Genomic DNA, 17599 nt, shown 5'->3' on the forward strand with positions numbered 1-17599 from the left:
ACATTTAGTGCCTCTTAATTTACATGACAAAGCAGATGTTGTATGAAAGCAAGGTAGTTATTGAGCTTTGGAGGTTGCTAATAGCTTTGCAATTATGCCTTGCACTTTGATGGTGGTGGAGTATAGATGGCATCGTTGGTTCCTTCCAATTCTAATATCTGAATAATTTTTAACAGTTATGAGAAAGACTTGAGCTGCTCTCAGTGGCTACTGTGGTCAAATGTCAGGATTCCTGCTAACTATGTACACGTGTAGCTATGCACAAAATGAAAAACACTTGGTCCATGCAAATTAATTTTCAAAAATAAGCATAGTGAACATCTGTGTCTTTGTATATACCCTCTGCTCTAATCTGAAATGCCCTTTGGACCCTCTCTCAGGGCATGGGTCAAAGGTCACTTCCACTGTAAGATCATTTTCAGCTGCTCCAGAAGGATTAGGACTTTTGTTCATGATTCACATTTCTCCAGGCTTCTCCAGCCTTTGAGTTTCATGTAAATAATAATACCTCAAATAAGTTGCTCATGCCCGCATCTGTTTGACACATGACTACGGGTTTCTTTAAAGATCCTTTCCCCAAGAATTTCTGCTAGGTTTCAAGGGTTCCCTTATGTGTATTTGTTATAGGTGGTTAGACAGGTATGAGCCAGGCAGGAGAGGGCTCTTCCCCCACCCACCAGTAATGTCAGGTGATGGTTCAACAATTATCACATTGCCTCTCTAAAAATGATAATTTGGCAACTGTGCCAGGGAGAGACAATTTCCTGATGGTCCACAGCTGTTACATTAGAGTATTAATTGAATGCAGGCACCAGGGAGAAGCAAAAAGAGCTTCCAATAAAATCTCAAGTATTGGGTGAGTGAGCCCAGGCATGCACATTAAGAGACAAAATGGTGGAGTATGACCTTCTGGGGGCATTCCACCGGAGAAGGGAAGAGAGCCTGAGATGGGCATGCATACAGCTTCTAAACACACCACATGTGCTCACCACCCAAGTGTAAGGAGGACACTGCACATGCGGGCAGCCCACACTAAGGGAAGAAGCATGGGAAAGGGGTGCAAGACACCAGAAGTGGGTCAGCCTTTAAAGTCCTAAGATCAAAGTTAAATGCCACACTTGACCTTCTTGGTGCTCACTTGGGTCTCTTCCAAGTGCACTTTCCTTTCTTTTTTGCTCTAAAGCTTTTTAAAAAACTTCCACTCCTGATCTGAAACTTGCCTTGGTCTTTTTTTCTGTCTTATTTCTCTCAGTTGAATTCTTTCTTCTGAGGAGGCAAGAATTGAGGTTGCTGCAGACCCATATGATTCTCTGCCAGTAACTCAGATACTTTCCACCAGTAACATATTTATGAACAAATCAGCTTCCGCTGAGTTCAACAGCACCTTTACCAGGCTGCCTACTTCATTTTCTTGCTCTTATTTGTCTCTAGTATTACCCTCTATTGATGAGGGATCCCATGGAATAATGCCTATACCCTCAAGGACTTTGTAACTGCCCAACAGGTTTAACTTGCCTGCTGCCTAGACAGAGGTGATTTATCAAGACAAGGGAATTGCAATGGAGAAAGATTAATTCACGCAGAGCTGGCTGTGTGGGAGACGGAGTTTTATTATTACTCAAATTGGTCTCCTGGAGCATTTGGGGATCAGTGTTTTAAAACGATATTTTGGTGGCTAGGGCCTAGGGAATTGGAAAGTGCTGATTGGTCATGTTGGAGATGGAATCACAGGGGTTTGAAGTGAGGTTTTCTTGCTGTCTTCTGTTCCTGAGTGGGAAGGTAAAATCCAGTGCATGATCTGCAAATATGTCAAGCACAGATCTTAGCTTTTACAATACTGATGTTATCCCCCCAAGCAATTTGGGAAATTCAGACTCTTACCCCTAAATTTCTAATCTTGTAGCTAATTTATTAGTCCTACAAAGGTAGACTGGTCACCAGACAAGAAGGGGTCTTTCTTTTCAGAAAAGGGCTATTATCAATTTTGTTTCAGAGTGAAACCATAAACTGCATTTCTTTCCAAGGTTAGTTCGGCCTATACCCAGGAATGAAAAAGGACAGCTTAAAAATTAGAAGCAATGTGGAATCATTTAGGTCTGATCTTTTTCACTGTCATAATTTCCTCAGTTTAAAATTTTTGCAAAGGTGGTTTCAACTTAAGAGTTTAGGACTTAATTGAGGCTGGATCAAGAGACCAAAATAAGTGACAGACATCATGCTCTACCCAATATCACTGCACCCTTAGAGGGCTGACTGTACTCCTGGATCCTTCTTCTCTCAGGAAGAGTGATTCTAAGAGGTCCTCAGCACATGGACTTTAACTGGGTTTATTCAACCAGTTTGTGAGATATGTTTATTCTTGTCTGATCACGCACAGACTCAAACTGAGTCTCCCATAATTTTATTTTCAAATGATAAGCTGCATCTTTAAGAATGCTTTGATGTAAGACCTGGCAGGTGTAAGATCCACTGAAAGAGAGAAAATCATTTTTTGCAATTAGATCACCCAGTGATTGCTATCCTCAGTTATCTTGGTTGTTTCTCTTAGTTTGTGTACACTGATTCCCCCATCCACACCTCACTCCACTATTTGTACTAACTTGGTTCATGGCAACTCCCAGAAATCTTCCCCTACAAACTTTGATTATTGTCTTCTGTGACCCTGACTCAAGGATGAGATAGGAACCTTGAATGCCTTTTTCTCAATCTTCCTATCCAGCTTCTATCTTATTTGATACAGCTAGTATAGCCCTTCTCCCACTCTATTGTAATAATTCATTATTGTAAACTCTGTCCCAAGTTCAAATAATTTTAATAATGGGTATAGCCAGGTGCTCTTTTCATGAACAGTTTTCCCAGGCCTATATCCAGATTCTCTGCTTTCTGTAATAGGATGGTAGGCACAAACAGGCTGCCAAGCATTGTCAGAGAAGTGGCTGTTAAATATGCTGATGAAAAATCTGTTTTGCTTGAGAGATATTAAGGAAATAGAAAAATCTAAATAAACCTTATTTTTATATTTTTCTAAGAAATTAGATCTTTTAAATTAACAGCTTAACTAAGATGTAATTCGCATATAACACATTTCACCCTTTTTAAGTGTACATGTTAATATTTTTTAGCATATTTACACATAGGTGCAATCATTAGCACAGTCAATTTTAGAACATTTTCATCACCTCAAAAAACAAAAAACAAAAAACCGTACACCCTTTAACTATCGCCTTCATCCCATATATGTTCCCAGACCTAAGCAAACACTATCTACTATCTCTATGGATTTGCTTATTCTGAGTATTTCATATAAATAAAATCATCTAGCATGTGGTCTGTTGTGAATGTCTTCTTTTAATTAACATAATGTTTTCAAAGTTCATCTCTCTGGAAGCATGCATCAGTATCTCATTCTTTTCTATAATGTGTTTATCTGGTCATTCATTGATGGACATTGGACTGTTTCCACTTTTTGGCTATTGAGAATAGTGCTGCAATGAGCCACGTGTGTACATGTATTTCCTTGAGTACGTGTTTTCAATCTTTTGGGGATATATTTAAGAGTGAAGTTGCAGGGTAATAAGGTAATTTTATGTTTATTTATTTATTTACTTAATTTTAAGACAGGGTCTCACTCTATTACCCAGGCTGCAGTGCAATGGCATGATCATGGCTCACTGAGGCCTTGACTTCCCAGCTTCAAGTGATCCTTCCACCTCAGCCTCCAAAGTAGCTGGGACTACAGGCATGTGCCACGTGCCCAGCTAATTTTTAAATTTTTTGTAGAGATGAGGTCTCATTATGTTGCCCAAGCTGGTCTTGAACTTTTGGACTCAAATGATCCTTCCACCTCAGCCTCCGAAGGTGCTAGGATTACAGGTGTGAGGCACTGTGTCTGGTTTTATGTTTGACTTTTTAAGAAACCCCCAAACTGTTTTCCATAGTGGCTGAACCATTTTCCATTCCTGGCAGCAATGTCTAAGGATTCCAATTTCTCCATGTCCTTATAAACACTTGTTCTTTTCTGTTATTTCAATGATAGCCATCCTAGTGGTTGTGCATTGTTACTTCATGGCAGTTTTGATTTGCATTTCCCTCGTGTCTAATAATGTTGAATATCTTCTCATGTGCTTTGTGTCATTTATATACCTTCTCTGGAGAAATATCTAAGTGATTTGCTCATTTCAAATTGGGTTATATGTCTCTTTGTTGTTGAGTTGTAAGAGTTCTTTATATAGTCTGGATAGTAGGCCATTATCAGATAAATGATTTGTAAATATATTCTTCCCTTCTGTAGGTCATCATCACCTTCTTAATAATGTTCCTTCATGCAGAAAAGATTTTAAAAATTTTAATGAAGTCTAACTTATCCATTTTTTTCTTTTATTGTTCATGCTTTGAGTGTTATATCTAAGAATCCACTGCCAAATCCTAGGTCACCAAGATTTACCATTACGTTTTCTTCTAAGAGTTCTATGGTTTTGGCTCTTATTTTTAGGCTGATAATCCATTTTGAATTAATTTTTGAATACGGTATGAGGTAGGGGTCTAACTTTATTCTTTGCATGTGGATATCCAGTTGTCCCAGCACAATCTGTTTAATAGACTATTTTTCCCCATTAAATGGTCTTAGCTCCCTTGTTGAAAATCAATTGACTATAGACACATGGGTTTATTTCTGGACTCTCACTTCCATTCCAGTGATCTATTATGTTTCTCCTCATGTCAGTACGACACTGTCTTGATTACTGTTGTTTTATAGTAAATTTTAAAATCAGGAATTGTGAGTCCTCCAACTTTTGTTCGTTTTCAAGATAGTTTTGGCTATTCTGAGTTTCTTGCAATTCCATATGAATTTTAGAATCATCATGTGAATTTCTACAAATAAGCCAGCTGGAGTTCTGATAGAGATTGTGTTGAATGTGTAGATTAACTTGGGGAGTAACAATATTAGATCTTCTGATACATAAAAAAAGATATTTTTCCACTTATGTAATCTTTAGTTTCTTTCAACAGTTTTATAGATTTCAGAGTATAATTTTTGAACTTATTTTGTTAAATTTATTCATAAGTATTTTATTCTTTTTGGTGTTTTTTAAGTTGAATTATTTTATTCCTTTTGTTCAGATTGCTCATTGCAAATGTATAGAAACACAATTGACTTTTGTGTATTTATACTATATCTTTCATCATTGCCAATAATGTTAATTAGTTTAAACAATTTTTTTAAATGTATGCCTCAGTATTTTCTATAAACAAGATCATGTTGTCTGCAAATATAGTGTTACTTCTTCCTTTCCAATATGGATGCCTTCATTTCTTTTTCTTGTTTCATTGCTCTGGCTAGAACCTCCAGTACCCTGTTATGAACAAATGGCAAGAATGGAATCCTTATCTTGCTCTTAATCTCAGGGAAAACACATCCAGTCTATCACCATTAAGTATGATATTAGATGTGAGTTTTTCATAGATGTCCATTACCAGTTTAAGAAAGTTCCATTCTATTCCTACTAAGAAATTATATCTTTTAAATCAAAACATACACAGTTAAATTCAGGCGTTAAATTGTTTCATTTTTCTGGCTAATATTTCAGAGTTTAGGAACTCCTTGGTCTTTAAAAAGCAATTTTCATTAAACATTAGCCTGTAGCTAAACTCTGGCCAAATTTATATATTTTTGTCTCCAAATCTCTCAAGCTCCCTCTCCCTGTGTTACCTACTGGTTTTTTTACATACAAAATGTACTCAAATGTGAAGTGTTGTAATTAGGTACTGCAGTGAGTGGGGATTTAAAATACTAAGTAATGTTCTTTATTACTCCCAAACTATAGAATAGATTAGAATGAAACCAATACTCTTGCTATAATCTGTCCCTAAAATAGAAGCACACAGAAGCTAATCTTTACTCCTGGGTCTTTTCTCTTTTACCTTCACCTTCACTGTGCCAAGTATCTTGTGTCCAATGTCTCTGGTGCCACGCCTTTGGCATTGCCTTGGTCTTGTTTCTGACTCAACCCTCTTGAGACAAGCAGCTTCTCTACCTAACCTGATGTAGCAGTAATGCAAAGGAAGACTTTCTAAACACTACACCTATGGAAATGACTAGAATTACTGATTAATAACTAATAATTTAAGATTCCTGTTATAGAAATTAAATCATGGGAAATATTTCAAAACTAGGTAGACTGTGTGCAGTCTAAGGGTTGCTTAGCATTGTTTCAATACATGAAGAAGTATAACCCTGATGGATCAGCAAGGGAAAAGCCACAGGACTTTGAAGCATGAATTCTCTGCCTCCACACAAGAAGGGACTCAATTCAAATAGATAACCAGTCTTTTTTTTTTTTTTTTTTGCCATAATCGTTAAGTGGACACATGGATGTTTTGAATACCAAGGAATACTCAATAATATATTATGCTTCATCTATCGGGAATGCTTTTAGTTGCAAATAACAGAAAATGTGAGTAAGAGTGGATTAAACAAGTAAGGATTTATTTTTCTCATTTAAGTCTAAACGTGGTTTTCAAAATGTGATCCATGGACCCCTGTGGATCCTCAAGATCCTTTAAACAATAGTTATAAGATTTTGTTTGCCTTTTTTTCCTGTTGACATTTGTATAGATGATGCTAAAGCAACAGAGGCGAAAACTGCTGGCCTCTTAGCAGGAATCAAAGGGGTGACACCAAACTGTGCTGGCAGTAATCATTGTATTCTTTACTGCCATGCCTTTGTGAAAAAAAGAAACAAGTTCCACTTTAGAACATTCTTGAAGAAACAGTAAAATATAAAATACTTCTGCTGCACACTTGAGTTTGACGGTTGTCTCAAGGAAAGAACTTGCAGAATTGAGTAACAAGCTGAATTGTCTTCTTTCCTCACGAAACATCATTTTTACTGTAGTGATACAGATTTGGGTATTTGGCAGATATTTTCTTGAAAATGAACAAAATAAATCTGTCATTTTTAAGGAAAACAATTTAAAGTATTTGTTGCCAATAATAACATTGAAGCTTTCAAGTAAAAATTAGAGTTCTGGAAAACTTACATCTGGCACCATGAGCTTGTCAGCTTCCCAACTTAAAGACTTGGTGAAATCAGTGGTGGTATTAACAAATGTGATTTTTATGATAGTTCATTATAAAATGGGTCATTAATTAGAAGTCCTGCATAACTAAGTGGACCAGTATTTTCCAAATAATAAATGAATACCTCATGGCAATAACTAATAAGTGGGAAGAAGACCCATTGAAAATGAAAAATTGACAAATAGCCTTTAATATAAGACAGTATGGAAAGCTCATTGATATGACTTCAGATTGCATACTGTAAGTGATCTTTTTAAAATTAATAAATAAAATTTTCAAAAATCTCCCCCTTTTTATGTACAATATGGTAAACACTAATAGATATGTTCCATATTAGAGAAAGGTTTGGGGAATCGTGGAGGGATAATGAGGGGAGAAATACCAGATATAGGTGAGGGGGGGATGAAGGCAGGAAACCACCGTGACATGTATGTATCTATGCAACAATCCTGCATGATCTGCTCATGTACCCCAGAACCTAAAGTACAATAAAACAAAACAAAACTGTTTACTTTGAAATAATTTTAGATTTACAGAAGAGTTGCAGAGATAAAAGCTTCTATATACCCTCTACTCAGCTTCCTCTAATGTTAACATTTTATATAAACATTACACATTTATCAAGACTGAAAAATTAATATTCCTTGATAATGAGTGTGATTATAAAGAGTTCTGAGACCATGAAATTTGAGATCTGCTGTTCTACAGGTAAGCAGTTGCTAATATTGGTTCAGCTGCTCAAGAGCACCATCAAAGACCCAGAAATAATGTCTTTTGTTTCCTTTCTGTTGTCTTTTCGACTCATGATTGTCATCTCATGGTTGTATGATGGCTCAGAGGTCCACTTTTCTCTTGTTAATCTAAGGCTGGAAGAAGAGGGAAGAGAGTGTCAGCAAGCTCTCCTTTTATGCCCTGTCCCTTTACCAGGAAACAAAATGTTTTCTAGCAAGAGTCCACCACACTCCCTTTAATATATTTTTGATCAGAACTCACCAAACTATAGCTTGACCTAGAGGCCCAACCCTAGATAAATTGCTAGGGGAAGAAAATGGTACTAAAATGACTAGAACAATTAGTTAACCACCTGGGGGGCTGGGTTAGGTGTCTGTCTAACCTGAGATTAAGGGATATCTACCTACTTCTTGAAAAAGTCAGGTTCTAGTAGTAAGGAAGCAGAGTAGAGAGAATTGTTTTTAGGTGGTGAATTGGTATTTTAACTGTCAGGTTGGAATTTCTATAAGAGACTATAGGAATTGAAAAGTGAATGGGCTACTGAATACATCCTGATTTTACAGGTGAAGAGGGAGTAGTGGCATTATTTGGGACTATATGCAGCCACTTTAAACACCTGGCACACAAATACTAGCACTAGACCTTGAATTGCTATTTATCAGCTCTCCCTCCACACATTTCATAATAATGTATAAAAAGATGGCAAATAAGAGAGTAACTCTGAATTTCAATTTATTCCCTTGACAGTAATTCCAGGAAATCTCAAAATGTGAATCAAAATGATTTTCATTTGAAGGACTTGCCAGGATGTAGGGTAGAAGGTGAGGTTGAAGAGGAAATTTAGGACTAGGACTTGGATGTTTCTCTATTTGCATAACACATGGAGTGAGCACAAAAGGAGCAGCACATCATAAAGTTGAATGACTCAAAGCCATTCTCAGTATAATCTAGGAGGAAATCTGTGCCAGAGAATCATAATGAAAGAACTGTTAGAGAATAGGATTGTCATTAAACCCCACTGCCAATATGCTTGTAATCATAGCAGTAAGAAATCTGGAAATATTCCAATACATATAGATTAATATGCTTTCAACCTGCACACTAAGAGTATACAGAACGTTAAATATAAAGTACTTTGTGCTGTTTGGTAAGAAGCCAGTATTTTATCGTCCTAAATTTATAAAAGAATATTATTGGGTTGGTGCAAAAACAATTGCGGTTTTTGCCATTTGGCGAAACCAGACAGGAATAGTAGCAATCATTTGGCAAATCTGCAATTACTTTTGCACAAACCTAATATCATGTATCTGATTCAAGAGCATAACAAAGTATGTATGTATACAAGGAAGTAACTCAAGGGAAATTCACTTTATCTTGATCTATGTCATTTCCTACTGAAGTGACCTGGGCATTGGATTTCTTTTATCTACGTCTCAATGCAAGCAGCTGTTGTATACCTCTTATTCCTTGTAATCTTCTTACAAAGTAGGAGGAGTATAAGGTTCTTCTTCTAGCTTAATATATGTAAAAGTATGAAATCCTGATGTAAATTTTGTGATTGCTACATATTATAAGCAAGGACAATCCTTTCAACTTGGTCATTATATAACAGAAAGCATTCATAGCAGCACTTCCCATTCCACCCAGAGATAGAATGGATAAATCTGTCTTTGGGATTTCATATTTTAAAAGCAACTGATTATTTAACCCACCATCCCAGGTACATTCTACAACTGGAATGAGTGTGTTTTCTTGAATCTTATTGGGAATCACTTCTATGTATAGGTTACTCTATTCACTCTAATTAACAGGGAAGCCCACAGTAGTAACAGACCATTTCCAAAATAACTTGCAAAATAGTCTATTACCTTGTATGGTGATAATCCCCTGCTTTCTTTCTGTATCCTTCCCAAGATCACAAGTTATTTTTATCCCTAGGACACAAGAGCTACTGATTCCTCTTCTGGAATTGTACGCTAACAACTGATTTATTTACACTGACTGGTTACTAGAAAAATGGGAGAAACTTAAGCAAACAGGCTTGGTTTATCATATTATACAATAACTAAAACATCGCTCCCCTTTAAAAATTTTCCACATTATGCAAGATTCTGTCAGTATTTCTTTTGGTGCTGTTCCACAGTGCTAACCATCCAAGATCATAGTAGGGCTGTATTTCTGGGTGCAAAAGAGGACTCACCCCAACCCCTGGGTCAGAATGTTCCTAAGGCAACAGCTAAGAGTTAGGGAAGTGCCTATACTTCTATGTTTAGGGGAATGACTGCACTTAATGGTGGAATTTTACAGAATTTTAAATGGGATTTTTTTCATCACAATTTCTGCTGAACTTCTAAAGCTGAAGAGAGTAAGTGTGAAGTACTCACCCCTCATTCTAAAATAAGCAACAAGTAGCTGTAAGACACCCACTCTAAGGCTTTCTACCAAATATTTAAACTGGTTCTGTTAACCACACTCCCATATGCTTCCCAGCCAAGCTATATGAAAAGAGAAGTGTGCTGAATTAAATGAATTCATAAGAATAAGTGAGTGGTGGAGAGAATGGGGTGTTTCCTACAGTCTTGCTATTTCCTTTAGATTAGAGAGGGAAGAAATGAAAAGAAAGAAGCATGTAGATCCTAAGAACAAAGAAGACAAGGATCCTTCACCCTGATGTTTTGCAGTGTAGATGGTGAGATCTCACGACCCCAGAGAGGAAATGGCTGTGATATGTGTTGTCTAAAATGGGACCAAAAGAAACCCTAATAAATTATCCCCATGTCCCAAAGTGCCATTGAACAATAGAAAGATTACCATGGCCTAAGTAGGCATTGAATAGTAGCTCTCTGCTGGACCCCATGGGAGACCAGGCAGGAATAGAAGCAACTACCACTGGCAAACTATGTGAACTGAAAGGCAGGAACTAGATAGCTCCACCTTTTCCCCCCATTGCCTTAGCATTGTATAAGACTTACTTGAAGGTGTATCAATTTCTCCGTCTTTCTAAGAAGGGCTCATTATTGGATAGCCTTAGACTTTTAAAAAAGATACCAAAAGTTATATTCAGGGGTAATGGAGGTGGAAAAAATTTAGCAGGCATGTCAGACACATTTGGAGCATTTTCAGGAGAATTGGTGGGATTAGAAAGCAAGGGATCCATGTGTATTGCACTAGTGGCTAATGTTTCTTCTAGAAAAGAATTTAGAGGAAGAATCAAGATGAGTGAATCCCACTCTGGAAAAAGACCAGTGTTTAAGGACAGAAGTGAAATAGACTCTAAGTATATTATATATATCAGATTGTATTCTAGGCCAGGCTCAACAAACTCAAGTCTGAATCCTTTAGCAAGGAGGCTGCAGCAAAAAGAGTAAATCTAATTGAGACATTCAAAGCCAAAGAATCTGCAGCATTGGCACCAACAGTTTTGGCACTAATATGATACAGTATCTGTGGTGCTGGATGTGTTTAGCTTCCTAAGTAGGTACTAAATGATAGCTCTCTGCTAGACCCCATGGGCCCTCACACAGGGATAGTAACAAGTCCTGTTGATTATAACAAATTACCAAAGTCTTGGTGGCTATTCTAGCTTCTGGTGGCTCTTGGCATTCCTTGATTTATGGCAGCATAACTCCAATCTCTACTTCTGTCTTTACATGACCTTCTCCTCTGACACTGTATATTCTTTTTGGTCTCTTATAAAGATACTTTCATCAGATTTAGAGTCGACCTTAATCTTAGCATGATCTCTTAATTACATCTTTAAAGGCCCTATTTCAAGTAAGGTTGCATTTTGAGGTTCTAGGTGGATATGAATTTTGGGGTGATATTATTTAACCCATTAAAATCAGCACTCTCAGTGCAGGCATCTGCAGCATTATCACAGGAGGGAGTCAGCATCTTTAATATTGCCTTGGTCCAGCAAAGATATTAGGCATTGATGTTCTTGGTAAAGGTATTAGCATCCTGAAGCCATCTGTGCAGAGCAGGAATGGAACATGTTTTAACAGTAGATGGGGACAAGAAATGACTGAGATCTTATATAAAGAAATTGCTGTAAGGGCTGCAAGCTGGGTAAATTAGTCAAAAAGCTCATATTGGCCAGGCTCAGTGGCTCATGCCTGAATCCCAGCACTTTGAGGCAGGTGGATCACTTGAGGTCAGGAGTTCAAGATCAGTCTGACCAATATGGTAAAACACCGTCTCTACCAAAAATACAAAAATTAGCCAGGTGTGGTGGCACATACCTGTAGTCCCAGCTACTTGGGAGGTTGAGGCACAAGAATTGCTTGAACCCGAGAGGCAGAGGTTGCAGTGAGCCAAGATTGCGCCACTGTACTCCAGCCTGGGTGACAGAGCAAGACTCCATTAAAACAAACAAACAAACAAACAAACAAAAAACTCATATTAAGAATCTGCTTAGCTAAATCCCAGTGCATTACAACTAAATTTTGTCATATTAGTCAGGGCAAGCCAAAGTGGAACAAAGATGATAAAATGGCTATTGACTGGACCATTGCAAGGAAGTTCCAAAGAAGAATGGGCTTAGTAGTGACAGAAAAAGCAAAGAGAGCTTAGCTAAATGTAATAAACTTTGTATGAGGTTCTAAAGTTGACTGCAGAATTTCTAAAGGTTTATGGATGGGATTGGTTGTGTATCTAGTTTGGTGGGGTTCTGGCCACCAACATGTAGAGATAAACATTAACTCCATATATTACCCCTGGTTAACAGGAAGACAGAGAAAAGCAATCCCAGAAAGCCAATGAATCAATGAGCATAAATGATGTCAGCTATGACAGTGTCACAGTTAAAGAGCAGGAACACTCTAAATCTTAAAGGACAAGAAGAAGACACTTGGCCAAGGGATATTGTTACTACTTCTATGAGGAAAGAGAGACCAAGAAAATGATATCCCTGTGTAGTATTACCTTAAGTTGGGTGTAACTGCAAAAAATATTCAGAAACATTGATCAATTTCTATTTCAGAAAGGGAGTCTATGGACAAACTATGATCAATTTCCACTTCAGAAAAGGAGTCCATGGACAAAGGGAGTCTCTGAAAAACCTCATTTTCTAGGTTGATGGTACCTTCAGCTCCACAAGCCTAAAATTTACTAGAAATAATATTAGCAAGAATCAGAAACCTACATTGACACTGCTTTACATGAGTGATTAAAAAAGTCTCTATCCTTTCCAGTCTCTAGTAAACACTTTGATCATAATACATAGTATACATGTACTGAGATATCACACTGTGGCTCCACATTATGTATAATCATCATGTGTCGATTGAAAATAATAATTAAAAAAATCAGAAGGTCTCAAAGGGCCTTTTTTTCTCAGGCACTGTTTTCATTGACAATGTTGCAACACAACAAAACACATGTGTACTTTTTATGGTCTGGCCAAAGACCTACAGATATTTCCATCCAAATCAAAAATTGTGACAAATAGTCTGCCAACAGTATTTTTTTTTAAATGATTTGTTTGTTTATTGTGGGCATTCCTACAGAGGAATTAGAATTAAACCACCTTTAGCCACACATTTTAATTTTTTAATAGAAAATAAAATAGTATATAATTTGACTGTCCCAGAAATTCTGGGGTGTATTTTTGTCTTATTTGTACAGGTAACATTTTAATAACGATTTCAACTTCATGTCACCTAATGTTTAGAGTCTCTCATCCTCTTGACCTTACACTCCATCTTCTCTGCTGATATAAAGCAATGGATAAACCCAAACATCTGCTTTGTTTGCTTGTGGTGAGTTCTGCTACAGAGAGTTGTAGAATAGTGCCAATTGGCTCCACTACAAATTTATGCCATTTAATCTCAATTGGGCCTTCAATACTGCTTGGCAATTCTTCATTTATCCCTGTGATGTTGCCCCCAGCAGCTGTTCAAAATATTTTTTACTTTCTGCAGGCTCTCACTCTCCAAAGAAGAAAATCACAGGAAGGAAACAAAACCATTTCTAAAAAGTATAATACAATATAAACTTCCCTGAAACAGGATTTGAAACTGGGTACTAAAAGAGCACAACCAAATACCTGAGGAATGGACCTAGATCAATAGAGAGATATAGTCTAGTAAAATATTGGATTTTAAAGGGAAGGAAAAAATCACTCACAAAGGAGAGGAAATAAGATTATCATTAGACTGACAGCAAAGCTTTATGCTTGTAGAAAAAGAAGTAGCATATTAATATAGCCAAGGAACAAAAATGTGAGCCACAGATTTTATATCTAGCCTGATTTTCAAATAAAAAGCCACAGGACAATTTATCAACAATTTGCTGATTCAAGAACTCAGGGAATATTATTCCCATGAGGCCTTTCTCTTTTTAGAGAATATGCTTCTGACAACTAAAATGTTTGGAGAGACACCCTCAACGTCAAGCCTGATGGCATTGATTACTAAAAGCAGTTATCATAGGAAACAGGTGCAGCCAAATATTTTGTACCTCTAGACAGAAGCACACACTAGCACCTGGGAAGGCAAAAGAAGGCAAATCAACTAAAATCTGATCAAGCTTGTAGAACTACCTACCGATTTACAAGAAACGCAAGACAGAGCAAAATCAAGACTGCGGAAAATTAGAGGGAAAAAGACAGTTTCTTCAGCAAATAAGTTGCAAGAGAAAAAGAATGAAGGGGGATCTCTGGATTAAAAAAGACTTAAGAATAATCAGGGGAAACATAACCAGTGTTCACAAATGAACACTTGGCTGATAAATCTGTAAGAAAGTAAAGAATTGATCATCATAAAAGTCAGGGTAGAGATTACTTGTGAGGAGATGGAGAGAGCTGTGATTAGGATGGCGCTCTGGGGTGGCTGGCAAAATTCTGATTTTTAACTTTGGTGGTTGTTTATAAGGATGTTTGCTTCAAAATAATTGCTTAAGCTATCCATTTGTTTTATTTAGTTTTCTGTTATATTTTACAATAAAAATGTTTAAGCTGGGTGTGGTGGCATGCTTCTGCAGTCCCAACTACTCGGGAGGCTGTGGCAGGAGAATCACTTGAGCCCAGGAACTAAGGCTGCAATGTGATATAATCACGCTTATGAATAGCCACTGGACCCCAGCCTGGGCAACATAGTGAGATTCCATTTCTGAAAAAAAAAATTTTTAACTCCCCTTCCCTCCCCTCCCTTCCTTTCTTTTCTTTTCCTTTTCTTCTTTTCTCTTTTCTTGCCTTTTTTTTCTCTTTTCTCTTTTTTTTTCCTTTTCTTTTCTGACAAGTTCTCACTCTGTAGCCCAGGCTGGAGTGTAGTGGTGCGATCATAGCTCACTGCAGCTTCAAACTCCTGAACTCAAGTGATCCTCCTGCTTCAGCTTCCTGAGTAACTGGGACTACAGGCATCAGCCATCATGCCTGACTAATTAAAAAAAAAATTTTTTTTTCTAGAGGTGTGGTCTTGCTTTGTTGCCCAGGCTGGTCTGGTCTTGAATTTCTGGCCTCAAGTGATCCTCCTGCTTTAGCCTCCGAAAGTGTTGGGATTACAGGCATGAACCACCATGTCTGGCCTAAAAAGTTTAAATAAAAAAAAATTATATATTGTTTCACATTGGTTAACCTTTCCATTTTGCAGCAATGAGGCATTAACACCTCTGCTTTTGTCCACTGCAAGTCTTATCACTTCCATTATTTATTTTCTCAATGTGGGTTCCTCCCTTACAGTTGTGAATAAAAATGACAGTAAATTTTATATTCATAGATCAATGAGTAAAAATGGAAACTGGCATTTTCACATAAAATCTGCAGTTTCCTTTCACTTTAACTCAGATCAGAAAGGTACTTTTTATATTTATCACTATTTCATCAATTTCATACACAATTAAGTCACCAAAGTCCAAGTATGTTCACATATACTAAAATAGAAGAAAGACAATGGAGGAGAAGGTAAAATCTACGAGATGCATCAGTTGCCCTTAGCTTTGTTACTTCACTATTACCTAGCTTCTGTTACCTATCAGGCTTGTCTGTTATAATAAGTAATAATTTTACATCTATACTTTTGATAATGGACCGTTTTAGGCATATATAGAAGTAGTTATAGTAGTATAATGAACCTCCATGTACTCATCATGCAGCCTCAACAATTATCAACAGATGACCAATCTCGTTTTATCTGTACACATATCTAATATCCCTTGTCACTGGATTATTTGAATGAGAATGCTGCGCCCTGAGGTGGTGTGGCCTGTCTAAAAGCCGGGTGGGACTGACGGCCAGCAGCCGCTTTGACCGCTTCCTTTCCCTCAGAGCCGCAGCTGTAGAGGATAAAAGCCACTTGCCACGTCAGTTTAAAAGCCGTGTTCGATAGGTAGTGGGAGCAGAGAGCTGATCCCAGAGAGCCCTGAGCAGCCACACTGCCGCCACCGGCCTAGTTACCATCACATCCCAGGAGGAGCCGTAGCTGCCGCAGCCGGCCCATCACCATCACAGCAACCACGAGCAGCGAGGCCGAGCCGCCGCCATCCCCCTCCCCACCCCCACCTCCCTCCCTCCGCCCCCCACCGCCCCCACCCTCAGTGCCGCCGACACCAAGCCCGGCACTACGGGCAGCCTCACATCGGCAGCGCCTGCCGGAAGGGACAAGAAGGTCATCGCAACGATGGTTTTGGGAACAGTAAAATCGTTCAATGTAAGGAACGGATGTGGTTTCATCAACAGGAATGACACCAAGGAAGATGTATTTGTACACCAGACTGCCATAAAGAATAATAACCCCAGGAAGTACCTTCGCAGTGTAGGAGATGGAGAGACTGTGGAGTTTGATGTTGTTGAAGGAGAAAAGGGTGTGGAGGCAGCAAATGTTACAGATCCTGGTGGCGTTCCAGTTCAAGGCAGTAAATAAGCAGCAGACCATGACCATTATAGACGCTATCCACGTAGTAGGGGTCCTCCACGCAATTACCAGCAAAATTACCAGAATAGTGAGAGTGGGGAAAAAAATGAGGGATCAGAGAGTGCTCCCGAAGGCCAGGCCCAACACGCTGGCCCTACCGCAGGCAAAGGTTCCCACCTTACTACATGCAGAGACCCTGTGGGTGTCGACCATAATATTCCAACCCTCCTGTGCAGGGAGAAGTGATGGAGGGTGCTGACAACCAGGGTGCAGGAGAACAAGGTAGACCAATGAGGCAGAATATGTATCGGGGATATAGACCACGATTCCGCAGGGGCCCTCCTTGCTCAAGACAGCCTAGAGAGGACGGCAATGAAGAGGATAAAGAAAATCAAGGAGATGAGACCCAAGGTCAGCAACCACCTCAACGTCCGTACTGCCGCAACTTCAATTACCTACGCAGATGCCCAGAAAACCCTAAACCACAAGATACCAAAGAGACAAAAGCAGCCGATCCACCAGCTGAGAATTCGTCCACTCCCGAGGCTGAGCAGGGCGGGGCTGAGTAAATGCCGGCTTACCATCTCTACCATCATCCGGTTTATTCATCCAACAAGAAGAAATAAGAAATTCCAGCAATAAGAAATGAACGAAAGATTGGAGCTGAAGACCTTAAGTGCTTGCTTTTTGCCCATTGACCAGATAAATAGAACTATCTGCATTATCTCTGCAGCATGGGGTTTTTGTTATTTTTACCTAAAGACGTCTCTTTTTCGTAATAACAAACGTGTTTTTTAAAAAAGCCTGCTTTTTCTCAATATGCCTTTAAAGGTTTTTAAATTGTTTCATATCTGGTCAAGTTGAGATTTTTAAGAACTTCATTTTTAATTTGTAATAAAAGTTTACAACTTGATTTTTTCAAAAAAGTCAACAAACT

At 38.2% G+C, this 17599-nt stretch overlaps 1 pseudogene; it reads left to right on the top strand.

The window, feature by feature from the left end:
- The window catches only part of LOC105725084 (Y-box-binding protein 1-like), a 112249-nt pseudogene extending 94867 nt beyond the window's left edge, over window positions 1–17382 (top strand).
- Window positions 17383–17599: the final 217 nt, after the last annotated feature.

Source organism: Aotus nancymaae, unplaced genomic scaffold (assembly GCF_030222135.1).
Source record: "Aotus nancymaae isolate 86718 unplaced genomic scaffold, 86718_ANA_hifiasm-v0.15.2.pri h1tg000004l, whole genome shotgun sequence".
Classification (NCBI taxonomy): Eukaryota; Metazoa; Chordata; class Mammalia; order Primates; family Aotidae; genus Aotus; species Aotus nancymaae.